At 34.2% G+C, this 27,934-nt stretch overlaps 1 long non-coding RNA gene and 1 pseudogene across 1 annotated transcript; both read left to right on the forward strand.

Moving 5' to 3' along the window:
- The first annotated feature begins 2,782 nt into the window (after positions 1-2,782).
- On the forward strand, positions 2,783-3,607 carry LOC132018612 (3-beta-hydroxysteroid-Delta(8),Delta(7)-isomerase-like; annotated as a pseudogene).
- A 178-nt stretch (positions 3,608-3,785) lies between these two features.
- Positions 3,786-27,934, forward strand: LOC132017226 (uncharacterized). Its single transcript, XR_009404205.1, has 4 exons — positions 3,786-3,887; positions 9,705-9,825; positions 10,339-10,427; positions 27,376-27,934. It is a non-coding gene; the product is annotated as an uncharacterized LOC132017226 (long non-coding RNA).

The following is a 27,934-nucleotide window of genomic DNA, read 5'->3' on the forward strand; positions in this document are numbered from 1 at the left end:
CCTACTAGAAAGTGGGAGATTTAGCATGACCAGTCAGATTGTTCCTGAGCCCTCACCCATATATGTTTCCACCTCTCAATTTTTTCCAGTAGAAATCCTCTTTATTTTCTCGGGAAACAACAACAACAAAATAAAATAGATTTTACATTTCCATGGTAAAATTTCTAACATTATTTAAAATTTTTATGATATTTGAAAAGGCAGACATATTTAGTTTGGCTCACAGCTATATTTACTCATGGAGTCAGGGTTGTTTCCACATAACCATGTGAAAGAGGGTAAAAAATCAGTCATTCTTTAACAATATCAAAAAGGCTTGAAGTTAAGACAATATTTATTCAACTTTGAACGCTCTCTCTTTTCCCCTATCTTTACCTACTCTTTCAAAAGAAGACATCTTTTCTAAGTTAAAATACAAGAATGCCATATTCTTCTAAGGAAATATTATCTACGTACAGCAAAGCTTCAAAATGAATTAGCACAATCATCTTCACTTTAAAAGAATTGACTTTTCACAATATTATTTTCAGTAGGAATTTTATGTTAATCTAAATTAGTTTTTACTTAATTTTATTTTTTATTTTTATTTATATTAATGTACAATATTAATCTAAACTGTAAGGTAATGTGGAAACTGCTAAATTGGACTCCTTTAATTCTGCAGGTTTTACTCCAACAAACATAGACAGGATTAAATAGAAGAAAACTATTGTTCTCCTTTTTCCTTTTTAAAGTAAGGTAATGAAAAGGAGTAAGATACACATTTCCAACTTCAGCCAGATGTAACACTTTCTTTAATTCTTAGGAAGTGGAATTTGTATCTACTTGTCGGCACACATATTTGTAATCCTATGTAGAGTTTTGGACACTGTTTTCATGCTTTCTAGACTTACCTAATTTGTCTTACTCTAAACCAAAGTTCTCAAATCTAAAACTCAGAGGAAAAAACCCACATTTGTTCATGTGCATGCCCACACACATACACATGTGTGCACAGATGCACACACAGATACACATTTTTCTTGTGAAGAACTGACGAGAAGAAAAAGGTGGTTGATTTATAATTGCTTATACTCAGTATTTGACACTAGATAAAAATTAACTGTGACAACATTGTTTCCCACATTTTTGGGAATCCTGAAGAACAGTGAGAAAATGAATGACTCTAATAAATAGATTTTTAGCAGGTAGTCTGCCTGTCAAATCTGCCTATAGAGTGACGTAGCTAGAATAATTTATTCATAAGCAGTTGCTGGTGGTTTGACTTCATGAGGAACCACTTGGAAGAACCAAATGGCAAGATTACTAATGAGGTGGTGAATTCTATTCATGTGAATAGAGTCCCATGAATGAACCACTGAGTATGTGCTGTGTTTTATGAGAATCCTCACCCAAGTAGCAGAAGAGATTTTCAATAATCATGTGTACAAAATAGCCCTTTCTATTAATAATTCTTCCCCAGACATCTCTCTGATTGCTCAATGGCCTCAAGAAAAGTGAAGTTTATGCATGAGCTTGAGCATATGGGCTTCACCTCACCAAAATATATCTTACCAATGTTGATGACCATTTCTGGAAGGACTGGCCAGCCATCTAGTAGCAGGTTGATTATATTAGAGTTGCAGGGTTAATGCTTTGTCCTCACTGGAAAGAATAATTAATCTATGTACTGATTATTTATTCTGCCAGTAATTCTTTGGCCTGCACAATCATATGTAAAATTACTAAATATCATATTCACCATCTTTATATACAAAATAGCATTATTTCTGACAGGTAACACAGTTTCAACCAAAGAAGTGAGAAAGGGAGAAAAAAAAAAATCTCTCTCAAAAAAAAAAAAAAATTAACCAATAATAAATTAAATAACATTTTTTCTTTTTACCTGCTTCCTATTATTTTATAAAAGGTGTTGATGACATTAGTTAATTTTCTAATTTAATCTCTAGGTTATAGGTTATCAAAGGGTAGGTTGTGGTTGATCTAGAAGAGGAAGCAAATGGCAAAAGACGAAAGAGTTCTTGGTCCTCCTTTTCAGAGAAGTGATGACCACTTCATTAAACAAAGAATAACTATCATGTTAAGAAGATAAGTAATACAGTTGCTATTATTTTTATTCCCAGATTAAATTTAAATGAAAAAATACATTTGGATACTGAATTGACAATTTCATGGACTATCTCATTGTTTTGTTATCATCTTGAAATCAACTGTAGCCCTTTGCAATCCCATCTACAAAATAGGAGAAAAATTTGGTAACAATTTCCAGGCACTCTTTCCCATAGAATTCTGATGAAATATTGGGATGCAGCAGATGGTGTGAAGACTTTTATTTTTATCCCCTTTGTCAGTACATGGATTTTTTTTTAATATATAATACAATTGTAAGATTTACATTAAATTTCAGGATTTTTTAGGTGCTGCAGGTACCAGTGATTATCAAAGGCAGTTTTCAGTGTTCACTGTAGTCTTCTAATTTCCTGAAAGCAACAGTGGTTTTCCATGAACATTTTTCTTCCAAACTTCCAACTTTGCTGATTAATTTTACTTATAGTACAGCTATCTATCCATCTGTCTGTCTATCTATCCATCTATCATGTTTATCATCATCATCATCTACATAAAACTATTAGTCATTTTTAGCTTACAACTAAGTGGCATTAATTATATTCACAATATATTTCAGATGGAGTCATTACCACTATATTTATAGTTTTATCACCCCAAACAGAAGCTCCATGACCCCATTTTCTTCTTTTTTGCATCCATTACCTACAAAGACATGACCACTGACACCAGACTCTTGCACCCATACTGGCCTTGGCACCTGAGCTGAACAACTTTATACCTAATGACTGCCCCACTCAGCATCTCCTGGTTGGCTTCTTCTACATCTCTGGGGTCTTGGCTGTAACCACATGGCTGTTATAACTGTTATTGATGTAACTGTTGTAGTCCCCTTAGGACTTAGTAGCTGCTGTCCCTGTGCTGGTTTGCAATATGTGGGTTCGTTAACATGGTGACTGAGGGCTGGTTCAGCTTCTACCACAAACACTCTCTTGGAAACTAAGCTTTCTTTATTTTTCGTTTTTTTTTTTTTAATTAAATTTAACTCATTTGTTTGACATAGATAGTGAGACAGCACAAGCAGAGGGAACAGCAGAGAAAGAAGCTGGGGCCGCGCTAGCAGGCAACCCCAAATGGGGCTCAATCCCAGGATCCTGAGATCATAACTTGAGCCAAATGCAGGCTCTTAACTAAGTCACCCAGGGGCCCCAAGACCAAACTTTCTTCTCCCAACTTTGGAAAGCCTGTGCTACAGGAGACAGCTGATACAGTCTGAGTGACAACTTCACATATGCATGGAGACCATTACAGCTTGCCTATGGAGACCACTTAGCCTATGGGTGATGACTGCCTTTCTCCACTAGCAGTCCCTCTGTTTTGTCTTACAGACAAAAGATCTGTGGATCAGATCTACAGGGATGTGCTCTATTTCCTGACAGAGCACCAGGACGGATTCCAGCATGGGGAGCTGGGCTGCCCACTCTACTTCTGGTTTTACTTTGTCTTCATGAGTGCCCTTGGCTGGAATTTTCACGCTTAATTTTCTAAAACAGCTTGTTCTTGTCTAGAATGTGAAAGACGCTGGAGCCACAAAAACCAAGAGGAAGCTGAATTAATAAGTAATAGGCTGGGCTTGCACACTGGCTGATGAGGAACACTCCACCAGCCAGAAAAGTCCAGTTCTTATTCCCACAGGTTGGAAGGACAAAGCAAATTGATCGGTCAAACTCGGGCTGAATGAGTGAGCAACCAGAAGGGCAGAGGGAGAAGCAGGAGAGCAGCTGCATGTGGAGCTACCACTGAGAGCCACTGGGACAAAGGTACAGAAGAATCTAAGAAGTCCATGATGGTGACAATTTTAAAAGCAGGATATAGGGGTGCCTGTGATGGAGTCGGTTAATTGTCTGCTTTGGGCTCAGGTCATAATCCTAGGATCCTGTGCTCAAGTGCCACACCCAGCTCCCTGATCAGTGGGAAACTTACTTCTCCCTCTCCTTTTGTTCCTCAGCCCCTCCTTCACCCTCCTCATGTGTCTTTCTGTCAAATAAATAAATAACATCTTAAATAAATAAATAAATAGATTAAATCAGGAAATAAAAGTTCTTGACAGCCCCTCCCCCAAAAGAGAGAAGAAAACTCTGTGACCACCGAACAGTAACACCTCTTTCCCTCTGACCCTGGCAATCTCTAACCTATTTTCTGTCTCTAAGAATTTACCTTTCTACATATCACATGTAAGTGAAATCACATATTTGACTTTTTGTTTCTGGCTTATTTATTTTAGCCTAGTATTTTCAGGGTTCGTCTCTGAAATAATTTTTTATGAATAAATAATATTTCATAGCATACATATACCACATTGTTTGTTTATTCATTCATCTGTTAATGAATTTTGTAATGTTATCTTTTGACTATTATGAATAATGCTACAATGAACACTGATATACAAGTATTTATTTGAGTTTCTGATTTAAATTATGTTGGGTATATGCCCAGCAGTGGAATAACTGGACCATATGATAATTCAATGTTTAGCTCTTGGAGGAAGCATCAGACTGTTTTCCATAGGGCCTGTACTATTGTCATTAAGAGTACAAGGGTTACAATTTGTCCAGAACCTCATCAAAACTTGTTGCTTTCTGTTTTTTTAATTTTATTTAATAGTCATCCGAGTAGGTATAAGTGATAACTCATGATGATTTAAAATATCTTTTTGAGTGATTACTGGACATTTGTTTATTTATTTTATTTTTTTTAAGATTTTAGTTATTTATTTGACAGAGAAAGACACAGCAAGAGAGGGAACACAAGCAGGGGGAGTGGGACAAGGAGAAGCAGGCTTTCTGTGGAGCAGGGAGCCAGACCCAGGGTTGGATCCCAGAACCCTGGGATCATGACCTGAGCCAAAGGCAGCAGCTTAAGGTCTGAGCCACCCAGGTGCCCCTGGCTATTTGTTTATGATTTTTGTAGGAATATCTGTTTAAGCCATTTGATTATTTTTAAATAAGGTTTTTCTTCTTTTTGATTTTTTGATTTATAAGGGTTCTTTTTTTAGTAAGTTAATAGTACTTATTAGTATTATTAATATATTCTAGATAGTAAATATATGATTTGCAAATATTTTCTCCCATTCTGTAAGTTGTCTTTTCACTTTCTTAATAATGTCTTTTGATATCCAAATTTGTATTTTGATAAAGTCCAATTTATCTATTTTTTTTTCTTTACTTCCATTTGGTTTTGGTATCATATATAAAAATTCATTGCTAAAGCTGAGTCACCAAGATTTACTCCTACATTAGATTAGCTCTCATACTTATACCATTGATCTATTTTGAGTTATTTTTTTCTGTATGTGTTAGGTAGATATCAATTGCATTCTTTTGCATGGAAATTCAGTTCTCCTAATACCTTTTGTTGAAGAAACTGTTCTTTCCCCCTTGTGTGAGCTTGTCATTCTTACTAGAAATCAGCTGGCCATAGATCCATGTGTTTATTTCTGAACTGCCAGTTCCATCCTATTGCTCTTGCCTTATGCCAATACCATGTTCTTTTAAGTAGTTTTGGATGGTGTTTTGAAATCAGGAAAAGAAAATCTTCCAGCTTTTTTTCAAAATTGATTTGGTTATTTGAGGTCCCTTGCAGATCTACATGAATTTGAGGATTGGCTTTTTCATTTCTACAAATGAAAGTTTTGAAATATGATAGGGATTGCATTGAATGTGTAGATTATTTTAGGTAGTATTGACATCATAACAATATTAAGTATTCCTGTGTATGAACTCAGGATGTCTTTCAATTTATTTAGATCTTCTTTCATCATTGTTTTGTAGTCTTCACATCAACTGAGTTGATCATGTTATTTTTTTCCCCTTCTATTAATATGATTACATTGATTTGTTTATGTTGAACCACCATTGTATTGCTGGGATAAAACCCACTTGTTAATGGTGTATAATCTTTTCCATGTACTGTGGGATTGGTTTTGCTAGTATTTTATTTAAAATTTCTATATATATTCTCAAAAGACAGATTGGTCTGTGATTTTATTTTGTTGTAATGTCTTGATCTGGCTTTATTTTCAAGGTAACGGGGAACTCAAGAAATGAGTTTGGAAATGTTTTATCATCTTCTATTTCTTTGAGGTGTTTGAAAAGAATTGGTGTTAATTCTTCTTTGAATGTGTGTTAGAAGTTTCTTATCCTGAACTTTTATTGTTGTGGTGAAATTCTTTAAGTACCTAATTCCTTATACTTACATCTTACGGTATTTAGGGTGTTTTATTTCATGTAATTTGGTTTTCCTTTTTCTGACTGACTCATAACACAGTGGCTCCTACTTGACCAAGAGTAAGTTGATACATTGTAACTGTAGAAATTATTAAAAGATAGAAATAATAGTAACACTGTATTTATATAAACCCAAGGAGTACCTGGATGGCTCAGTTAAGCATCTGCCTTTGGCTCAGGTCATAATGCCAGGACCAGGGATTAAACCCCATTTAAGGCTCCCTGCTGAGCAGAGCCTGCTTCTCCCTCCCTCTCCTTCTGTCTCCCCATCCCTGCTCATTCTCTCTCTCACTCAGTCTCTCAAGTAAATAAATAAAATCTTAAAATAAATAAATAATTAAACTAGAACTTTTTCTATAAGAAGTCATTTGGCTCTCAATTTCAAACAGGTAAAATTATAAGTAGAGAAGCCACTTCTACTTTCACCTGAAAGTTTTAGGAGACCACTGTTACATGTGGACTTTTTTTTTTTTTTTAAGATTTTATTTATTTATTTGACAGACAGAGATCACAAGTAGGCAGAGAGGCAGGCAGAGAGAGACGTAGAGGCAGGCTCCCTGCTGAGCGGAGAGCCCAATGTGGGGCTCGATTTCAGGACCCTGAGATCATGACTTGAGCTGAAGGCAGAGACTTAACCCACTGAGCCACCCAGGTGCCCCACATGTGGACTTTTTAAACATAGAAGTAATATGATATGTTACACTTAGTTGTTTAATCATGTTTGTATTACCATCACCTAACGTTTTATTTTTTTAAAAAATGTTCCACTAATTATCTTTAATTAATGGCAGTGATGTAATTAGTTGTCACATTATTTATTAATGAAATAGGAAAATAAAGATTACTGCATTATCTACAATTTACAAAACTCCAAATGGTTTTTTATCATAATTTAAAAAAACCTCACCTATCATATTTTAAGGCACAAGATATAATTAATTCAACACATGTTCTCTCAAGATATATGACTGATTTATATAAAAAAATAGAATTTCTGCTGTACGGGAAAGAAACCATCTTTAAAACATAAAATGCAAATTTAAAACTTTAATTCTACTGAGAAAACAATTTAATCACAAGCTGAGGCAATTTTTCAGAAATATCTGATTGATACATTTAGTGGTAGACAGGTTTGAACACAGCTGAGTGCTGAGTTTCAAATGATGGCATGATATTTGATTTTTTGCTCTCTCAATTTTTGATTCTGTATTCCTCTGTGTATGTTTCCTTATTAGTTACTCTTTCCACATGGTAGATCTGGACAACTCAAATGTACATTCTTTTCATGTCTTTACATCTAGCACTTGTATAAGAGGAAAAAAGGCACAAGTGATAAGACATTATGGCCACATGGAAAAGAAGGTCCATAAATATATGGTTTCTTTGTCTGAAAGAGACAGCGGATCTGGAGATAAAGGTTGAATTGAATAGCAAATCCTTCAAATGTTCAATCCTTATGGGATATTCAGGGAAATCAAGGAAGGTCTTGATCCTGAGGCTGGAACAATTATGTAAGGGTTCCCTAAATTCACAATACTTGTTCTCTCAGGCCCGTCTGGTGTTTGTGCAAAAACATGCTCAAAACCCAGCTTTCCATAATAGCCAGCTGAGGTAGGGAGAATGCCATGGACAGCATAAATTCCTTATCCTCAGTATGGAGAAAAATCTGAGTATGAGGTCTTCATTTTAGTTTGTGTTTTTGTTTAGCATCATGTTAAGATATTCCTTTGTCTTTAGGCTGACTAGAGATAAAGGTCTAGAAGGATGAGACCTAGTGAATTGAATTACACAAGGAAGATGGATAAATTTTGAGTCTAGAAAAGAAAAACAATCTTGAAATTATGTGGACTCAGTATCTATCATTATAGAAAAAAAATGGAATGAGAACAAAATGGAGCGATAGGGATTTTATTTAGTCATATAACAGCATATATGTGAATATGCTATCCTCTTTATCTCATAAAATACCCAGTAAACTTAATATGAGTGTCTAAACTCCAGAGTGAACTTAATTATGAAGAGATTTTTATAAGTTTATTAACTATTTTAAGTTATTTATGATAAATTAAGAGGTTATTCATAAGAGGACTATCACATTTGAATTTATTTTGGCTATCCTGATGCAATAAGATGGACTCCACCCCAACAGGTTTGAATGCTAAGACTAATGGTTACCCACATGCACACGTGGACACACACACACAAAAGATGGTATGAAAAACTTTATTACTAACATAATGAGGTTTTGTGGGAGAACAGGGCATGTTCTCAAGCTAGTCTGAAAATATCTTGAGAAACAGCAATAAATGAAACTTGGTTTGAGATTTTTATGGTTGTTAGATGGGGGGCCAGATTTAGGGTTCTCAAGAGCAACATGGTTTGAGTCTCCTGGAGACACAAAGGAGAAATTTTTAGAAATTTCTTATTATCAGCTCAAATTTCTGGCAAAAAAAAAGCAGAGGGGTATAGAAGTGTTAAAAGCTATGTAAGCAATCCATTATCAAAAAATGGATTCATGCTCTTTTATTATAGTGTTCTTCCACAAATACAGGATATCCATAACTAGTAAGAAGATTCTTGTTTTATATGTGCAAGAGGTTGAACTTATGAGGAAGGATTGAGAGAATGCTAACTTTTAATAAAATAATTGAAGTGGAACATTTCTCTATGAAATGCAAATTATCAAAGTAAACCCAAAAGTGGAAAATCTAATACAATCAACAATAACTAAAATTAAAAAGAAAAAAATCTACCTCAAAATAACGTTTAAACATTAGGTTAAGACAGTGTTCTGGGTGTGGCACCTGGGTGGCTCAGTGGATTAATGCCTCTGCCTTCGGTTCAGGTCGTGATCTCAGGGTCCTGGGATTGAGTCCCGCATCAGGCTCTCTGCTTGGCAGGGAGCCTGCTTCCTTCCTCTCTATCTTCCTGCCTCTCTGCCTACTTGTGATCTCTGTCTGTCAAACAAATAAATAAAATATTTTAAAAAACAATAATAAATAAATAAAAAGACAGTGTTCTGGGGAATTTCTACTAGATCTTAATAAAAGAGAATTTTACTGTTATTAATTTTCCCATAACATACATTAAGACTTTCCAAGTTCTTTAAATACATAACATGATAACAGCAATAATCAATATCAAATTATAATTAGTTTGATGAACTAAGAATGAATAAACAATTGGAAATGTTTAAATTTCTTGAAGAAGAAGAATGGAAAAATGTCAAGGAGGAGGTAAATATTATGAGAAGGATAGGTATGGTCTGAAGTACTTTTTCCATGATATCATTTGATTCTTACAACATCTGTATAAGAAAATACTATTATTTTTATTATTCCTATTTCACAGGCACATGAACTTATTCAAACTTATCCTATGTTATGGAGCTGGTAAGGAGCAGAACCGTTACAAGAACACATGTCTATAGGATCCCCAGAATCACAATGACAAAGATGAGTATGAATGAAAAGTGGGTCTTCAATGAATTCATAAAAAAAATTATGGTTTACATTTATAAAGTAATTTTTCTATGTATATATATAAACATTGTACATATCTATATAAGCTTATATTTGCATTTATGTTTAGAAATGCATGTAAATACAGGTTAAAATATGAAGATTATATATCAAAATATTAAGTTTTCATGTTTGTATATTAGAATTACCTAAATTATTTTATTTTATTTTAAAGTTACAATTTAAAATGTTTTTCACTCATCTACCTTTACTAATATTTGCAGTTAACATACAAGTTAATTTGCTCTGTAACAAAAATAAATTATTAAAAACTCAAAAGTAAACATGAGGTAAGAGAAAGGATACATAGTATTTGAATAGTTATTAAACTGGAGTTTTAATTGTTGAATTATTGAGAAATAAATGCATAAAATATGGATCTTAGCTAACATATACCCATAATTTTTCAAACCAGATGGTCATTCATACTTTTATATTTAAAATATTTCTTCATTTTTCCATAGACAGAAGACCTTAAATTGTATGAAGAAGAATGAGAATGGAAATAACCACCTCATTAAATTAAATATGGGAATTTTTTTGATTCTATGCTGTGAGTACTGGATTGCTTATTAAATTAAATAAAGGGCTTTTCTTTGATCCCATGATCTGAGTACTCTACCTTTAGAACAATTAAAGAACCAGTTACTTGTAGACTATTTTATCACAAAAGTCTTCTTTTACTGATAAAACAGATTATTTTTTCTTCATTCTTGCTAACATTTCCTATATCTGTTAAAGCTTTTACTTAATTAAGTTAATTAACTGAATCTTCATTTTGGGGGCCTCAGATGTTTCTGTGTTTTAAAAAATGATAAAATATATTTGATGTGTTATTCTCACTATTATTCTAATTAGAAATCACCTATTTTCTTTTAAAAGAAAGTGTTTTCTAACCCTTCTATAGCTTATAGTAGACCTCAGTTTTTTTGCTGCACTGGCACAAGTTTTAATGAGTTATCACAATTTGAAAGGTCTATTCACATGTAATTTTAGTTAAATCAAATATGTCAAGAGATTCAGATTAACCACTAACTATTAGAAATATCACTACAAAATAATTGTGTCAAATTGATTTGAACCTCCCCGGAAATTTTAAATGCCAATATAACTTAAATTGTGTGATATTTTGCTAAGAGTCATTTACAATAATCCATGATCATTAGTGACAGGTTAGCTAAATACATGTTTCAAATATATCAAATGTTTTAGAAAAAAATAGTAGAGAATAAAATCTGAAGTATGTATTGTATTTTAATTGAATATTTTAAAATTTCAATCTATATTCCATCTACATGTATTTCTTGGAACATAAAATCTGTTCTCTGCATTTGTTTTTAGGTGAAAAGAGGGGAAGGATGTTAATAGATATTAATTTTTACCATTATTGTTTATAGCAAAGGGAAGTCAAATTTTCAAGAGTAAAACAAGTTCTGAGTAGAACACTAGAACCAAATCTATACTATTGTGTGTTTGAATTTATCTTTCTAAATAAATTGTAAGGCCTTTTCAGATTGTTTTATTCTATTCTGATTTTATTTCTGGTGACAAACTGAAGGTCTTGCTTATAGTAGGAAATGCAGGTTGAAATCTGATTGCTATTCATTTTTGTTAGATAATATAGCAGTAAATGGCAGTAGTATTTTCATTGAATATGAAAATGATAAAGGATAATCTCTTTGTCTCTCTGACAAATAAATAAAATCTTTAAAATAAATTTTAAAAAGAATTTTAAAAGTTAATATTTAAAATGCATTATATAGATAACAAAATAAATGAAGCTTATAGTTTAATATTTTGAGGAGAAAAATATTCTGTGCATGGTTTATTCTAAAACTTAAAAAATGTTGGCACATTAGAATAATAAGTTATTCTTTGATGCAAATTTAAAATACACTGTGTATGGGCAAAAAAACTCGAGGAATGTATTTGTGACTAATTGTATAACAGGTTATTTTAGTTTCTGTTCTGTGGAAAGTGTAAAGCATTCCAACAAAGGGTTTTAATGTAGATTTTTTTTTTTTGCACCCATGCTGTTGATTGCTAAATGTAATAGTCTGATCATGACGCTGAATAAATGTGTCTTTAAAAAAAAAATACACTTTTTGAGTAATTGATTTAAAATTTTAAGTTTTTTTTAAAATTATGATCATATGTACTATTGAAATATATAGGAAATCTTAAGACATCATATTCATTTCATTTATGTTTCATTTATTAGTTTTATACAAGTTTTTTGGTACTTTGGAAGATTTAATTTGTTAGGCAAATATCTGAGTTCTTAAAATGTAGGTCAAATACATTAATTTTTAAGTGTCAATCCAAGTTTAAGAAAAAAATAATTAAATTGTAAACCCTTCCCATTTGATGGGGATTATTAATATTTTTCTATGTTTTAACTTGGCAAAATCAGATTTGTAAACTAAAAAGAAAATCTTAAGAAAGAATTATAACTTGGGATTTCTACCTTTAATGGACTGAATTTTAAAGTATTAATCTCAAAACCATCATAAAATTAGTAACCTTCTGTGCACAAAACGTACCATGGAGGACACTAAAAAACCAACAATGGTTAGTTAATGTTATCGGTGACATAAAAATCTAAAGTATCATACATAAAGATTAGTAATTTACTTAAGTTTTGTCCATTTTAGCCAAATTTTAGGAATTTGTAACTTTATGTGTTATGAACTTTTATTTTCATAGAATTAAACATGCATGAAAAGTTCAATAATTTGATTGCTTAACGTCTTTTGTGTATTCTGCTTCAGTCCATCTTTTTTTTTTTTAAGATTTTATTCATTTGACAGAGATCACAAGTAGGCAGAGAGGCAGGCAGAGAGAGAGCGGGGGAAGCAGGCCCCCCACCAAGCAGAGAGCCCGATGTGGGGCTTGGTCCCAGGAACCTGGGATCATGACCTGAGCCGAAGGCGTAGCTTAACCAACTGAGCCACCCAGGTGCCCTGAATTTTAATTTTTTTGTAGTAAATGACTAGCAGAAGAATTTCAGGGTCTGCAATTAATATGATAATTCTATACTCAACTATTTGAGGAACTAACAATTTGTTTTCTATAGTGGCTGGACTATTCTTTTATTCTCACTGGTGATGTATGAGGACCAATTACTTCACATCTGCATCAACAGTAGTTGTTTTCCTTTTTTAAAAATGTATTATAGCCATGCTACTGGGTGTGAAGCTATACATAATTATAGTTTTGATTTTAATTTCCTTAATGACTTATGATGAGATAGTTTTACTGTCTTCCTTTCCAATGTGGATGAGTTTTATTTTTTTACTTGCCAAATTGTTTTAAAAACTAGTGCTTAAAGCTTAAGAATAATCTTTTACACTTGTCATTGTTGGGACTTACTTCACCTCACACTGGTTTCAAACAATGCCTGTTACCCTTCCAGAGAGTTCCAATTTAGGCAAAAAGTGATGAACGCTTTGCATCAGTCCTTTACATATCTTCTAGAAGAGCTAGACACGGCAGATAAGATACACTTTGCTTCCTTCAAGACCAAAGACCATGGTCCCACACTGAGAATGCAGGCTGTCACCTTCAAGAGTGCTGCTGAGCTGGCAGAGGCTGGAAAAAGAGGAAGTTAAAAAGCTACCATTTCTTACATTTTTAAGATGCATTTTTCTTTATTCAGCATTTGCTTGTTTTTTGTAAAGTTTGCCTTTTTCAGAGTTAGGAAAATGTTGTTTTTGAGAGTTCCTGCTTGTTTTTTCCATGTTTCTGTAGAGGGGTGGGCATCTAAGAGCTATAAACTCTACCATTTTGTTGATAGTACTCTCTCCCCAAATCTTTTTATTTTTACTCTTTCTATCTCTGTTTGTGTACATTTCTGTGTGTGTATGTGTTACTATCATTCCATATGGGATCGAGTCCTGCTTCGGGCTCCCAGCTCCATGGGGAGTCTGCTTCTCCCTCTGACCTTCTCTCTCATGCTCTCTCTCACTTTCTTTCTCTTAAATAAATAAATAAAATCTTAAAAAAAATTAAAATTCAACAAGCACAAATACATGTCTAGGCATGTTCATAGCAGCACTATTCACAGCTCCTAATTCCATCAATGGATGAATGTATAAGCAAGTTATGACATATGCATACAATTGAATGTTATTTAGCCATGTAAGGGAATGAAATATTGATGCATGCTCCAGTGTGGATGAGTCTCCAAAACACTCCAAAAAGATAGTCACAAGAGACCACATGATTCTATTTATATGAAATATCCAGAATAGATAAATCCATGGGGATAGGATGTATATTGGTGGTTACCAGAGGATGGAGAGTAGTGACTCAAAGGGTTTTGCTTTGGAGTCATGGAAATGTTTTGGATCTAGATACAAGTGGTGATTGCACATCAATGTGAATGTACCAAATGCTTGAAATGGCTAATTTTATGTTATGTGAATTTCACTTTCATAAATTGTTTTAAAATATTTGAATAATTTTTGTTTATTATTGATCATGAATCCTTGGATATCATTTCCTGGAACTTGCATTTCTAATAATTAGTTTTAGAGACTTAGATGTGATATATTTGACATAAACAAAAGTTCCTTTTTACTCGGTTTGTAGACTACTTCTAATTCACCAGATTTTATTCATGTTGAAATGGTTGTTGGATGAAAAGATAGTGAATAGATAGATGGAAACAGAGAATAAATCAAATTAAATACAAAGCAATACATTTCATAAAGTTAGGTGAATAATATGTTACTTTTTTATTAATAGTAAAAAATAATTATAAGTAATACATTTTCAACCAGTTCAAAGTACTTCATCTTATTTTTCCTTTATAATCAGATATTTCCTTACAAGTCCTTGGCTTAACTAGACTCAGTTACTATTTAGCCTCATTGCTTATGTTCCTACTTGCTCCTCTTGTTACAGTCATACCAGATTTTGTTCAGTTACTCTATAGTGTTCTGCTTTTTAATTTTTTTCTTTTTCCCCTATGGAACTCATGCATCCCTTTAATGGCTCCTGAAAGAATTCTCCCTATCTCTTCATGGAGAAAGTCCCTCATGAGCCTGTTCTAACCTAATTCTCACTATATGTTTAATGGACTTATGTATTATTTATGTCTTATTTCTTAAGTTCATTGACTATATTTATCTTCTTCCCAATTTGACTACCAGCATGTATGCATTTGGTAAAGTGACTAAATGTATTAAGGCTTAGATGGAAGAAAGGGTCCAGAGAGAAAGACCAGCCAGAACAGGAGCAACCATTACAAACCCATGTAGAAAATGGATTCCATTTTTATGCAATTATTTATTTTGGCTTAAGTATTTAGTTAAGATTTTATATTTAAATGCATGCTATTTATTTAAGATGCACTGAAGTTGTATAATCTCCTTTAGAGATTTATTTCTTTGTTCTGTTTTAATTTTATTTTTACTAAATACCCATGAAAATCTCTGTCTCCTATAGTTATCTAATATAATTAATGGACAATGCCAGGAACTCTACACAAGAGGATAGTTCTTAAATCACATCAGATACAAAGAAAGACTAGCTCATTCAGCTACTCAAGTTCTGTGATAGGAAAAGAAGCGGTAAAAAAGCAAATTTATCATTAGTAATATAAACACAAAATTTAGTTTGTAATTTTACTAATCTTTATTCTCATCAGTGAGATAAAGCCATGAATAAAAGGGTACTAAGATTTTGCTCTCAATGTAACCAACTTGGGCAATAAATAAATAAATAAATACATACATACATACATAGGTCCTATCATCAAAATGAACACTCTACGAATTGGGAGCAAGCTATATTTGCCTCAAGAATTTGGGGCTTAAGCTATACCTTTAATTTATTCTCTCCCCATCAGGATAAAGTTAACATTTGCTTGCTAGTGATAGTTCTCAGGTAAGTCTCAATGAGATGTGCATTTTTCATTATTTCAATTAATGGATCCTATAATACTAGCCAAGTTTCTACTAATCAAGTTTTTTCCAAAATTGGTCCCTTTTGCTACTTAATGCTATAAATGAATATAGTGGACTTTTTCATTAAATCTGCCTCTAATAAGATAGGACTGTTGAGATTGGGCTTAATAACCACCATCTAATTTTCCTCTATGAGATTTTATAAGAAATATTAAATACACATCATCCTTCTTGAAGGCCAGATCCAATATTTAGGTTTTCACACAAAAGCTAAACTATAATATACATAAAAGAAGAAATACGTTTTATTAGCAATATGTTCATACAGTATAATCAGTGTGACGATGTTATGTTGTTTTGAATCCATAAATTAAAAAATTGCAGAATAACACTTTGACTGGATCTATAGTTTCTAGAAAATAAAATTTCTTCTATGTTGCCTCAGTAAAATGTAAAATATTCTTAGCCCAGAGGAAGAGACTTTTCTTGAGATTTTGTAACCCTTTAATGTACCTCATTATCCTGTTTCTTTCTCTAACTCACTAAATCCCAATGAGCCACTTTGACTTCTTCCTTGTAAACAAATAACTTAATAGGGGCCCAAGTGCCCTTCAAGCCATATTCAAAGAATCTTAAACATTACATCTGTCACTGTCCACATTCTTCCTGAAGGAGACTGTCACGACCATGACCATACACTGTCTTGGGTCAAATAGTGGAGGATTAAAAAGAAGAGTGATTGGCATCTCTACATCCTCCTTTGTCTGACACATCTAATACATTGTCCGTATTTTTCTTTACAGACCTTGAATTAATAGCATTTAATTGGATTGTTCTATGTAAGTGGCTTGTAGAGAATTGAGTTAAAATAATTTTTTCTTCCTTATTCTTGCTAACTACATGCTGGTAGTGGAAGGGGAGCTATTGTAGCATGTACTCAAATAAGCATTTGCCATCAAGCAACAAGTCTTGATATGACAAGATACCTTCCTACTTCATTTCAAACAAAAAACTTTCTCTCATCACAAATAATTGTTTTATGCCATAATTAGGATCAGTAGGATGTATCTTTCTACAGATATAAGAGATAAGTAGGCTTTTGTTATCTCCTGTTTTTCTCTCATACTTTTTTTTTTAATTTTCTCTAAAATCAGTGCAACAAAACAAAGTGAAAAATTGAACACATAGGTTCTTTTCTAAATATTTTGCTCTAATTGTATATTCATTGGGTTTTGGCATAAAGCCAAAATTTATTAAGTCACAGTTATAATTCAGATACCATTCAGAGAACCTAATCTGTGAAGAAAATTAGAAGGGAAATTATCTAGGGAAAAGATCATAAAAGAAAATAAGATAAAAAAATGCTTCTAGTCTTTGAATTTTTCTTAAATTAATGACTTTGATCTTACCATTGACTATATTCAATGGCAGTTCCTATTTGGAAAATTAATTGACTGAACTTTCTATTGTCAGCTGGGGATGCTATTTGCAAATTTTTTCCAGGGACTTATTTATTATGCAAAATATTTTTATTTATTAAAGTCCAATGTATCAGGTAAATATCACCTCTTTTCAAACCATGCAAAGGCCAAAATTGTCTCAGAGCAATGTTGGAGAAGTAGCTAAAGATTAAGCTTTTATTAATATGATGTTAATCATTTGACTGGAAATGGAATAATGCATGTGTGTGGTTAAAAATATACATATTTTTTTCAAAAATATGAATATGTGGTCAAGTCCAACTTTTTTGTTACATACTTCATTATAATCTATCAAATAATTTCCTACTAAATTGAAAGGCAAATAAACACATTCTTCCTCATAATCATCTAGCTTTATAACACTTTAGTTCAAAGTTCTTATTTATCAATAAAGATGTAGGTATAAAAAGACACTTGAATGAGAAAGTCATTGACATTTATACAATGAAGGAAGATGAAGACTTAGTGTAGACTTTCATTTTATATAAATATGTCTTCTATATTATCCATGGCAAGTTGTCAATCAGACTCTTCCTGAACATTCTCCTGATAAACAGTGTATTTCATCTTGTAACCCTTTCTTTCTTTTCTTTTTTTTTTTTTTTTTTTAAGATTTACTTATTTGATAGAGAGATACACAGTGAGAGAGGGAACACAAGCAAGAGGAGTGGGAGAGGAAGAAGGAGGCTTCCTGCTGAGCAGAGAGCCTGATGTGGGGCTTGATCCCAAGACCCTGGGATCATGACCTGAGCCGAAGGTAGACGCTTAAGGACTGAGCCAACTAGGTGCCCCTTGTAACCCTTTCTAAGGTTGAAATATATCGTTTCAAATGGGTGCTGGTTTGCTGTACGCTGTACTTTTACTTTTACATGCAATTAAAAATTAAGTCCCATGAACTTTCTTATACTTAAAGAAAGCTCTCCCAAAACTTTTATATATTTTCTTCTTTAAACAAGACTTCACAACTTTACCTACTACAGGCATTTTATGTAATTAGGTTTCCAGATGCTTCACGATCTTTCTCTGGATGCATATTCCCTTTCCCAGGAGCAATCTGGACATTGATCTCCATATATATTGTTATGCCTGAATTGAAAACAAAAATCCAGATGTGTCTTGACAGTTTAACATTCTTGTTGATACTCATTTAATCACAGGCTTTAGGGTTTATTCCTGCACTCTCAATTTTATTTCACAGACCTGTAAGTCTAGCCCAATTTCATTTTCCCACTGGTTTGATTACCATAGCTTTGTACTAAGTTTTGAAATTGGGAAATGTGAGTCCTCCAAGTATATTCTCTCTTTTTTTTTTTTTTTCCAAGATTATTTTGACCTATACTGGGCCCCTTGAATTTCCTTACCAATTTTAGTAGTTGGACAATTTCTGGGAAAAAAAAAAGCAAAAACAAAACCAAAAAATATCTGGGATTTTGATAGGGATTACATTGACTCTCTAGATAAGATTAGAGAATATCATTATTTTATTAGTATTAAATCAATCTCCTAATCCATGTTATGGATTATCATTCAATTTAGTTGTTCTTTTTTTAATCTCTTTCAACAATTATTTATGGTTTTTAGTTTACAACTCTACTTCTTTCATCAAATCTATTCTTACTTAGAGTTTATTGAGCCTTTTGTATTTAGACATTATTTTTCATCAAATTAATTTTAATCCATCATAACTTCAAATATTCTTCTTATCCTTTTTCTCTCTCCTGTCTTTGATACTCATTAGGATATGCTGGTACACTTAGTGATGTCTTGTACTTCTATAAAGTTCTCTTTATTTATATCATTTCTTTTTCTTCGAGAGAATTCTTAAAGATTGCATAATCTCTTAAAATGTCAATATTTTTCTCTTCCAGTTCAAATCTACTATTGAGCCTATTCAGTGAATTTTTCTTCTTGACTATTAAACTTTTTTTTCTTAAAGACATATTTATTCAGTGTCATGATCAGACCATAACGTTTAGCAATCAATAGCAGGGATGCAAATAAAAACAAAAACAAAACAACAAAATGAAAACAAACTACATTAAAACCCATTATTGGAATGATTTCCACTTTCCACAGAACAGAAATTAAAATAAACTCTTAAACAATTAGTCACAAATACAACCCTTGAGTTTTTTGCATATACACATTAGTATTATCTAAAATATGTCTTCTTTGTAGCAGCTAGGCCCTTGCCACCACTGTGTTGACTGAGTTCACAAATTTGCTCTAACTTATAGCTTCCCTGTCACTTCCCTGGCTCTTGTCTCCTGCTAAGCTTTGTTTCCTGTTAGTAATTAAAATGTTCTGACACTGCCATAGCTACTGATGCTGCTGGAACTACCATAGCCACCTTGATTTCATGGTTGGACAAAGTACTAGCCTCTACCACCATAGAGGCTAGAGCTTCTCCCTCCAAAATTTCTTCTTTCATGGGCCCCAAATTTGAAGATTGATTGTTGTAATTGCCAAAATCATTATAGCTTCCACCACCTCCAAAATTATTTTCATCATTACCAAATATATTATAACCATCTCCACTGACACTATATCTACCACCACTTCAACTGCCACCAGAGTCACCTCACCCACTGAAGTTTCCTCCGTGACCAAATTTGTCATTCCCATCAAAACCACCTCCACAACCACCAGTTTCCAGAACCACATCATCCTCTTTGACTGGATGAAGGACTATCCATCTCTTGCTTAGGTAGAGCTTTCCTTACTTCGAAGTGGTGGTCATTCACAGTACAGTATTTTGTATTACAGTCTTGTCTACAGAGTCATCATATGTTACAAAAGCAAAGCCTCTTGCCACTGCCTTGGTCAATCATGATTTCAATCACTTTCATTTTTCCATAATATATTAATCTCTTAGAACATGTTCTTCAGTATCTATTTTTAAGACCACCAACAGAAATCTTTTTCAGTTATGTAGGCACCAGGTCTTTGAGAGTCTTCTCTTGAGACAGCCTTCTGTGGTTTTACAACTCTTCCATCCACCTTGTGTGGCCTTGGTTTCATGGTTTCATCCACCTCCTCCACAAGTGGCATACGTGACAGACCCCAAACCTCTTAAGCACTGGGTGTTTGGATCTCTCATTACCACACAGTCATTGTGCCATGGATACTACTGAAGACATATTTATATAAAATGAAAGTCTACACTAAGTCTTCATGTCATTTCCTAGTATGAATGTCAATGACTTCTCTACTGCTTAGGCTCTCATTGGTTGTTTAAAAGCTCAAACCTGTGTAAGCTCTTTGGGAGACTCTGCCTTAGACATAACAGGGACAGGAGGGAAGACTTTAATGATCTTTATTCAGTGGCATCCATGGGCAGAAAGGAGTAATCTAATGAATACATCTTGCCTATTAAACTTTTAAACCCCAGAATTTCCACATATTTTTTCTACATTTTTAATAGTCTCTATATTATAGTCTCTAAATTATAAGACATAGTTGATATATATTCCTTACTGCTATAAAAACATGTCCCTTAGTTTTTAATAATAACTGTTTAATCTGGCATTTGAGTTCTCTCAGAGGCAGTTTTTGTTGAATACTTTTATTTTTTTTTCCCTTGCACATGTGACTTTTTTCATTTCAGAGAATGACTTTCAGTAATTCTGTATACTAATCCCCACCCTCCTCTGGAGCTTCCTGATGCTCTTCATGTTATTTGCTTTATTGATGGGTTGATTCTTTCAGTGAAGTCTACTTCTGCTGAAATGTTCAGCTTCTTCTAGCACTTTCCAGGGTGCATTCTAATATATTGTCACAATCAACATAGGATGGTACTGGTTTTCACAGGGTTCTCTTTGATGTTCTCTTTCCCTGATTTGACCTGTTAAGCTTTTAGCTGATTTGCATCTATTGACATCACACTCAGCTCTTAGCCCTCAAATAGCCAGCTGATTGCTTTTTTTGATTACTGCTTTGACAAAGTCCAGAGACATAAATTGTTCCATAGTCTGACCCAATTAACTTTTGCATGGGTAACCTTGAGACCTCTCTTTGAGGCCTGTTCTAACGCCTAGGAAGACTTTTCTTAGCTGCTTATTTTCCAGATTCTCTCTGCTAAAATTCTAGTTCTTCTACATTTTTACTTTTTACTATCATTGAGCTATCTGCCTCTTAGTTGCTTATAACCCAAATCCCCATTTCTTTCAATGGTGATTTTTAATTTCCTTGAGTTCTGTATGAAATAAAGTCAGTCCACTTAGGGACGGCTACTGATCTCTCTCTTCTTAAGATCTACACCTTCCCCTGAACAAAACTATCTATACCACGACTTTGGAGTTGGGGATAAGGTAATGGCCCACTTCTCTCAAGTGACATTATGTGTTACAAGTAGGGTACTGGGCAGAGAGGGTAGCCCCTGGTTTTCTCAACTTGTCTTTCCTTGAGGCAAACAAGGGTAAGGGCAATTCAGGATGAGTACTCTCAATGTATCAGGGAGATACGAAAAAAGCAAATATAGGCATAAGATAGTAAAAATACTGAAAATGAAAATGTTGTGAGACTATATTAAAAGCAGTTGGCATTGATGGGTCCACAGCCTAACTTCAAAGGAGCAAGCAGCAAACTGAAAATGAATCATGCACAATAAAGAATAAAAGCAGAATATCATAGAAAAATACTTTAAAAGACTGAGTGAAAACAACTGTCAATCTAAAATTTGAAATTCACTAAAATTCTGAAAGCATGTCTGTATAAAAATATTCTCTACAAGATTTATAAAAAAGAAATTTCTCTACAAGAAAAATTGTAACTTTTTTTCCCCCAGTAAAACAGCATTAAAAATGAAAATAAATGCAACCAACAAGGAGAAAAAAAAACTGAGCAAAGTTCTTGGGGAGTAGAAAAGTATCTAAGATGGAATTATGAAAATATAGGTATCCCCTACTATCTGAAAGTAGAATGTTTCTATGAAACCTTCCTTAAGCCAAAATGGCAAAGAAGCCATTATCATTAATTTAGATGAACAATTTTTTTTAGATATTTTATTTATCTATTTGAGAGAGTGAGAGAAAGACAGAGCAGGAGAGGGGGGAGGACCAGAGGGAGAAGCAGACACCCTGCTGAGTGGGGAGCCTGATGTGGGGCTCAATCCCAGGATCCCAGGACCATGACCTGAGCCAAAGGCAGATGCTTAACTGACTGAGCCACCCAGGCTCCCCTAGATGAGCAATTTTTGAGCATTCCCAGACCTCCAAAGCAACTTCTCTTAGGCTTTTCTGATACTTTAGTACCCAGGTTGCTAAAGGATGACATAATAAATGGAGATGAGGCACAGATGCTCACAGACACAACTCAAAGCTAGGGTTGCTTGATGCTGAGATGCTGAGTGTAGTCCAGGGGAAGGAGACTGGTGGGGCCACTCTGCTCTGGGTACATGTTGCCTCTGTAAGGGCTCACTGTAAAATAAACACTAAACACGTTTTGCTTTTCAGCTTTTTTGATAAAGTCAAAATCCTCTTCTTTTTTTTTTTTTTAATATTTTATTTATTTATTTGATAGATCACAAGTAGGCAGAGAGGCAGGCAGAGAGAGAGGAGGAAGCAGGCTCCCCACTGAGCATAGAGCCCGACGCGGGGCTCTATCCCAGGACCCTGAGATCAAGACCTGAGCCGAAGGCAGAGGCCTTAACCCACTGAGCCACCCAGGTGCCCCCAAAGTCCTCTTCTTAAAATGATCTTTAATTTGGCAAAAACAGATACTAAGTCTTTCATAAAGGTGAAGTGATGTAATACGAACTTTCAAAAAGCAGGAGATACCTGTATTGAAGAGTGGGAGAATAATGCAAATATAGAAAAGGGGACAAATCGTATAGAATGGAAAGTTCAGAAATAAATCCACAAATTTACAGTCACACGATTAATGAAAACATGCCCTGAAGTGTAAAGATCTAAACTTTTCATTAAACTGCTCTGGGTCTAATGAGATATATATATTTATAAAAATAATAATGAGGGGCACCTGGGTGGCTCAGCAGGTTAAGCCTCTGCTTTCCGTTCAGGTCATAATCTCAGGGTCCTGGGATCAAGCCCCACATCAGGCTCTCTGCTCAGCCAGGGAGCCTGCTTCCTCTCTCTCTCTGCTTATCTCTGCCTACTTGTGATCTCTCTGTCAAATAAATACATAAAATCTTTAATAACAATAATAATAATAATTAATTGTTTTCTGTACCTCATATAAAATTTAAAAAAATATAAATAGAAATGTGAAGGTTATCTACAAAGCATGTAGATAACATGATATTATCATTGTGAACTTGGCATTGCCTAAACTTTTTTTTCTTAAGACTTTATTTATCTGACAGAGACAGAGAGATCACAAGTAGGCAGAAAGGCAGACAGAGAGACAGCGAAGCAGGCTCCCCACCGAGCAGAGAGCCTGCTGTGGGGTTCTGTCCCAGGATCCTGAGATCATGACCTGAGCCGAAGGCAGAGGCTTAACCCATTGAGCCACCCAGGCGCCCCTTGGCAAAACTTTTTAAACAGTAATACAAAGAACCAAACTTAAAAAACAAACAAACAAAAAACCTAAATCAGACTTCATTAAATTAAGTCAAAAGGAAATATTAAGAAAGAGAAACAAGATCATCTGACTGGTTCAGTTGTTACACATCTGCCTTCAGCTCAGCTCATAATCCCAGGATTCTGGGATCGAGCTCCATATCGGGCTCCCTGCTGAGCAGGAAGCATGTTTCTCCCTTTCCCTCTCCCACTCCTCCTGCATGTGTTCTTCTCTCGCTGTGTCTCTCTCTGTCAAATAAATGAGTAAGACTTTTTTTTTTTTTTTTTAAAGAGAGAGAAACAAACAAACAATTAAAATTGTGGATCTTAAAAAGGATTTCCAAACTACTTTTATTACATCAGCAGAAATGTGTGTTTTCATTTTGTTCTAAGCTATCTCCAATATACTTTACATTTCCACCAAGTGAAGAAATGGGCACTGTGAGCATTTCTATCCCAGACTTTATTACAGAAGAATAAAGTAAATTACGCTTTATTCAGTAGCCTTCTGTTGACTCTGATTGTATCTTCTGCTCTAAATAGTACACATGTATTCACTGAACCAAGAATAACTCATTTCAAACTCATAGCTTTTACCATCTCTCTCTTCTCTGTAAGGTAGAGAATGCCAACAATAGTTCACAAAATTGTCAGTTACCACAAGAGGAGAAGCTTGACTTAAAAAAAAAAAAAAGTGACAGTGTTTCAGAAAAGGGGAGGATATTCTTATAGACAACAGAGCTATTTTTATAATATTATCTTAAATCAAATAAATAAATAAATAAATAAACTAAATCCAAAGTTTATACAGATTAATTAACTGATAAGAAATAACTGAATTCTTGTTAAAATATACAGTATAGCTATTATATTTATAATTATTTGACAATGGATGCATATAAAGGAAAGTACACAGAGTACTCTGGAAATGTAAGCATAAGTGAGATACACAGCAAGAAAAAATTATGAGTTTCTAAAGGAATACTATGAACAATTGTATACCAATATTTTGGGTAAATTCCACAATCAATATGAAGTATTGTACCTCTATTTGAGCTCTTTCTAACGTCAAATAATTATTTTTAAAAAACAAATTAATATCTTAGGGATTTAAATTAAGCTGAGGGAGGCATTGGTGACCCCCAGAGATTCTATAACAGAATTAATTATTTTCTTCTTTTTATTCCCAAGGTAATGCAGTTAAAAAAGTAGACAACAAATTTAATTCTGTGGCTTCAGAACTATAATGTAATTTGAATTCACATTCTCACCAGGTTCCTTAATTGAAAGTTATGATATAAATTTGGAAAGAATGGATCCTGAGTATCTGAATGGAGGTTATTTTGTGGAAGCAAACAAAATCTGAGACCTCCTTTAGTAGTCTTTCTTCCTGTGACTGACAAGAGCAAAGTTAATAGAAAGTACATCAATTCAACAAATATCTATTCTTCAGAATATGCAATTGATTTATTCCACAGATTAGGTGGTCCTTTGCTGAGGGTCTCAATAGGCTATATTTGAGGCATTGGATGGGTCTGCAATCGAATGTGGTACTCGGGTTTCCTCTTCTAAACTCACTGTCAGAATTTGCTTTCTTACAGCTATGTAACTGAAGACACCTGCCATTCCATGTCATGTGATCTGCATGACATGGAAGGTTGATTCTTCAAGGCTAACAAAGAAGAAGTTTGTGCAGCTATGAACTTTTACAACTTTTTCTGTTTTGGAACTAGAACTTATTGTAAAAGGCTCAGATCATTAGTTTAGGCTCATTCATGATAATTTCCCTTTTGATAACACTTTAGGAAAAAAAATACATATATGTTTTTTTTGTTTGTTTATTTACTTACTTACTTATTTACTTATTTATTTGAGAGAGAAAGAGAGACAGAGAGAGAGGGACAGAGCACTGGGGGAGGGATAGAAAGTCTCAAGCTCCTTGGGGAGCCCCCTGACACGCACTCAATTTCATGATTCCGAGATCATGATCTGAGCCAAAATCAAGAATCAGATGCTCAACCAACTGAGCCCTCCAGGCACCCTTTCTCTTTTGATAACTTAAAGTCAACTAATTGGGAAATTTAATTACATCTGTAAAATCACTTACCCTTTGCCATATAACACAACCTGATCATGGAAATATCCCCTGTTATTTATATGTCTCACTGTTACTCAAAGAGAGACAATTAGACAGGTCTGTCCAGTGGGAAGGAGAAATCTTGTGGACTATCTTAAAATTATGGGTGCCAAAATTTTCACTGTGTCTCCTTCATAGATGCTTCTATTATCCCCATGTCCTCTGAGCATTTCCCTTGTCAATATGTCATCCAAGTGAGATTGATGCACAAGTTAAGATAATTAATAATGTTACAATTTTAGAAAGCTTTCTTTCCAAAGAAGTAAAATCCCTGCCAAATTATGTCATGTCAAAATAAATGATATATTAAAACAGTCATGTTCTCAATGTGATAGCAAGGAAAAGTTTTAGACATTTGAGAAGATAACTGATAAAATATGAAATTAAAACATTAACTTGTTGATGAACACTTCCACTCTTGTGATATACTTCCAATTCAAACTCATGGCAGTTGTTCCATCAAACAAGTGGAAGGTATATGTAGAAGTTTGGAATAAAAACCTATTAAGTTATATTTAAAACACATGTGTTTATAAAACTTGTTAATTATACCATTTAAATTTTCTACTTATATTCAGATTTCACTACTGCATTATTCTATATATTTAAGCAAAAGTGGTCTAATTTTAAAAATAAATAAATAAATACCATGATGGAGAGAGAGAGAGAGAGAGAGAGAGAGATCGATCCAGAGCCTGCAGGGTGGGTACAAGATGAAGGGTCGGATATGAACTCTAGCTTTTGTGGGTAGAATCACATGCACAAGGAACACACCAAGAATAAGGATCCAAGAATCTAAATGTCTCCAGGGCCCCCCACCATTCTTATGTCTCCCTTGAAGCAGCAGTGTTAGGAGTACAGTCTACAGCAATGAACAGCAGTGGGAACCAAAGAAACACTTTGAGAAGAGCAAGTGCCAAGTGTAGGTGTGGTTCAAGCACTGGGGGCTAAATACTCAAGGCAGCAAACAACCAGCTGTAACAACAACTTCAACAATCGCAGGTCTGGACATTGGATGAGGCTGGAAAGTTAGCACTGAGCTAGGCAAGGGCCCCAGAGCTGCTGCCCCAGCATGTCCTCTGTTTCCAGAGTGAGGGGTAGGGGGAGATAGAGAGTAGTAGATTTATGCAAATCCCTCTGCCTAGCCCCTTGGAAGTCTTCCAGCCCCTTCTCTGTTTCCAACACAGCCACCTCCTGGGGAGCCCCTGTGAAGAGTGCCTAGTAGGGACCTTATCTTCCCCTGTCTCAGCCCTAGCTTCACCTCAGAACCCTTTGCAGACTTTGTGTGATTCCTTGACATGGCAAGTCAACTCTCTCCCCGAGACCTTTTGGGGGACCCTCCATTTCCTCATGATGTCTGAGTAGCTAGAAGGCAATGACTTTGTGGACAAGAACTCCAACCTCAGGAGCTTTCTGAACTTATAGAGGACCCTGTCTCTTCTCTACCCTGTAGATCCTGAAGAGAGGATAAGGAACCATACTCCTGCACACTGAGTCTGTTCAGGTGCCTGAAGCATGAATGGCTGAGCTTCACCACTGGTTATCCTTCCACAGCAAGAAAGCACCACTATTTTTATACCCAACCTGTCAGTAGTAGACCTTTGCATGTTTTCACTGTGCTGCTATCCTAAGTTGTGTTACTATGAATGTTTTGGAGAAAAATTGGTATCTTCACAATATTGAGCTGTCCAAACTAAGAATATTATTTTTTGTTCACTCATTTTTTTAAATAAAGTCTCTCCACAAAATGTTATTATTTATCAATAGAGATCTTGCATATATCTCTGTAGACTTATTTCTGGCACTTCATCTTTACTATTGCCTAACATTTTAGATGATAATTTTAATTTCATTTTCATTTCTTTGTCTTAATATGGGATTCAGTTCTTTATTTATATTTATTTTTGGTTGAGGAACCTAGCTCAACTCTTTTTAAATAATTTATCTGGACATTGTCTTGGACATTACAATTTGAAATTTAATAAAGTTCATAGTAATCTTGAAAAAAAGTG

The sequence above is a fragment of the Mustela nigripes genome, chromosome 5 (genome assembly GCF_022355385.1).
Source record: "Mustela nigripes isolate SB6536 chromosome 5, MUSNIG.SB6536, whole genome shotgun sequence".
NCBI classification, from domain to species: Eukaryota; Metazoa; Chordata; class Mammalia; order Carnivora; family Mustelidae; genus Mustela; species Mustela nigripes.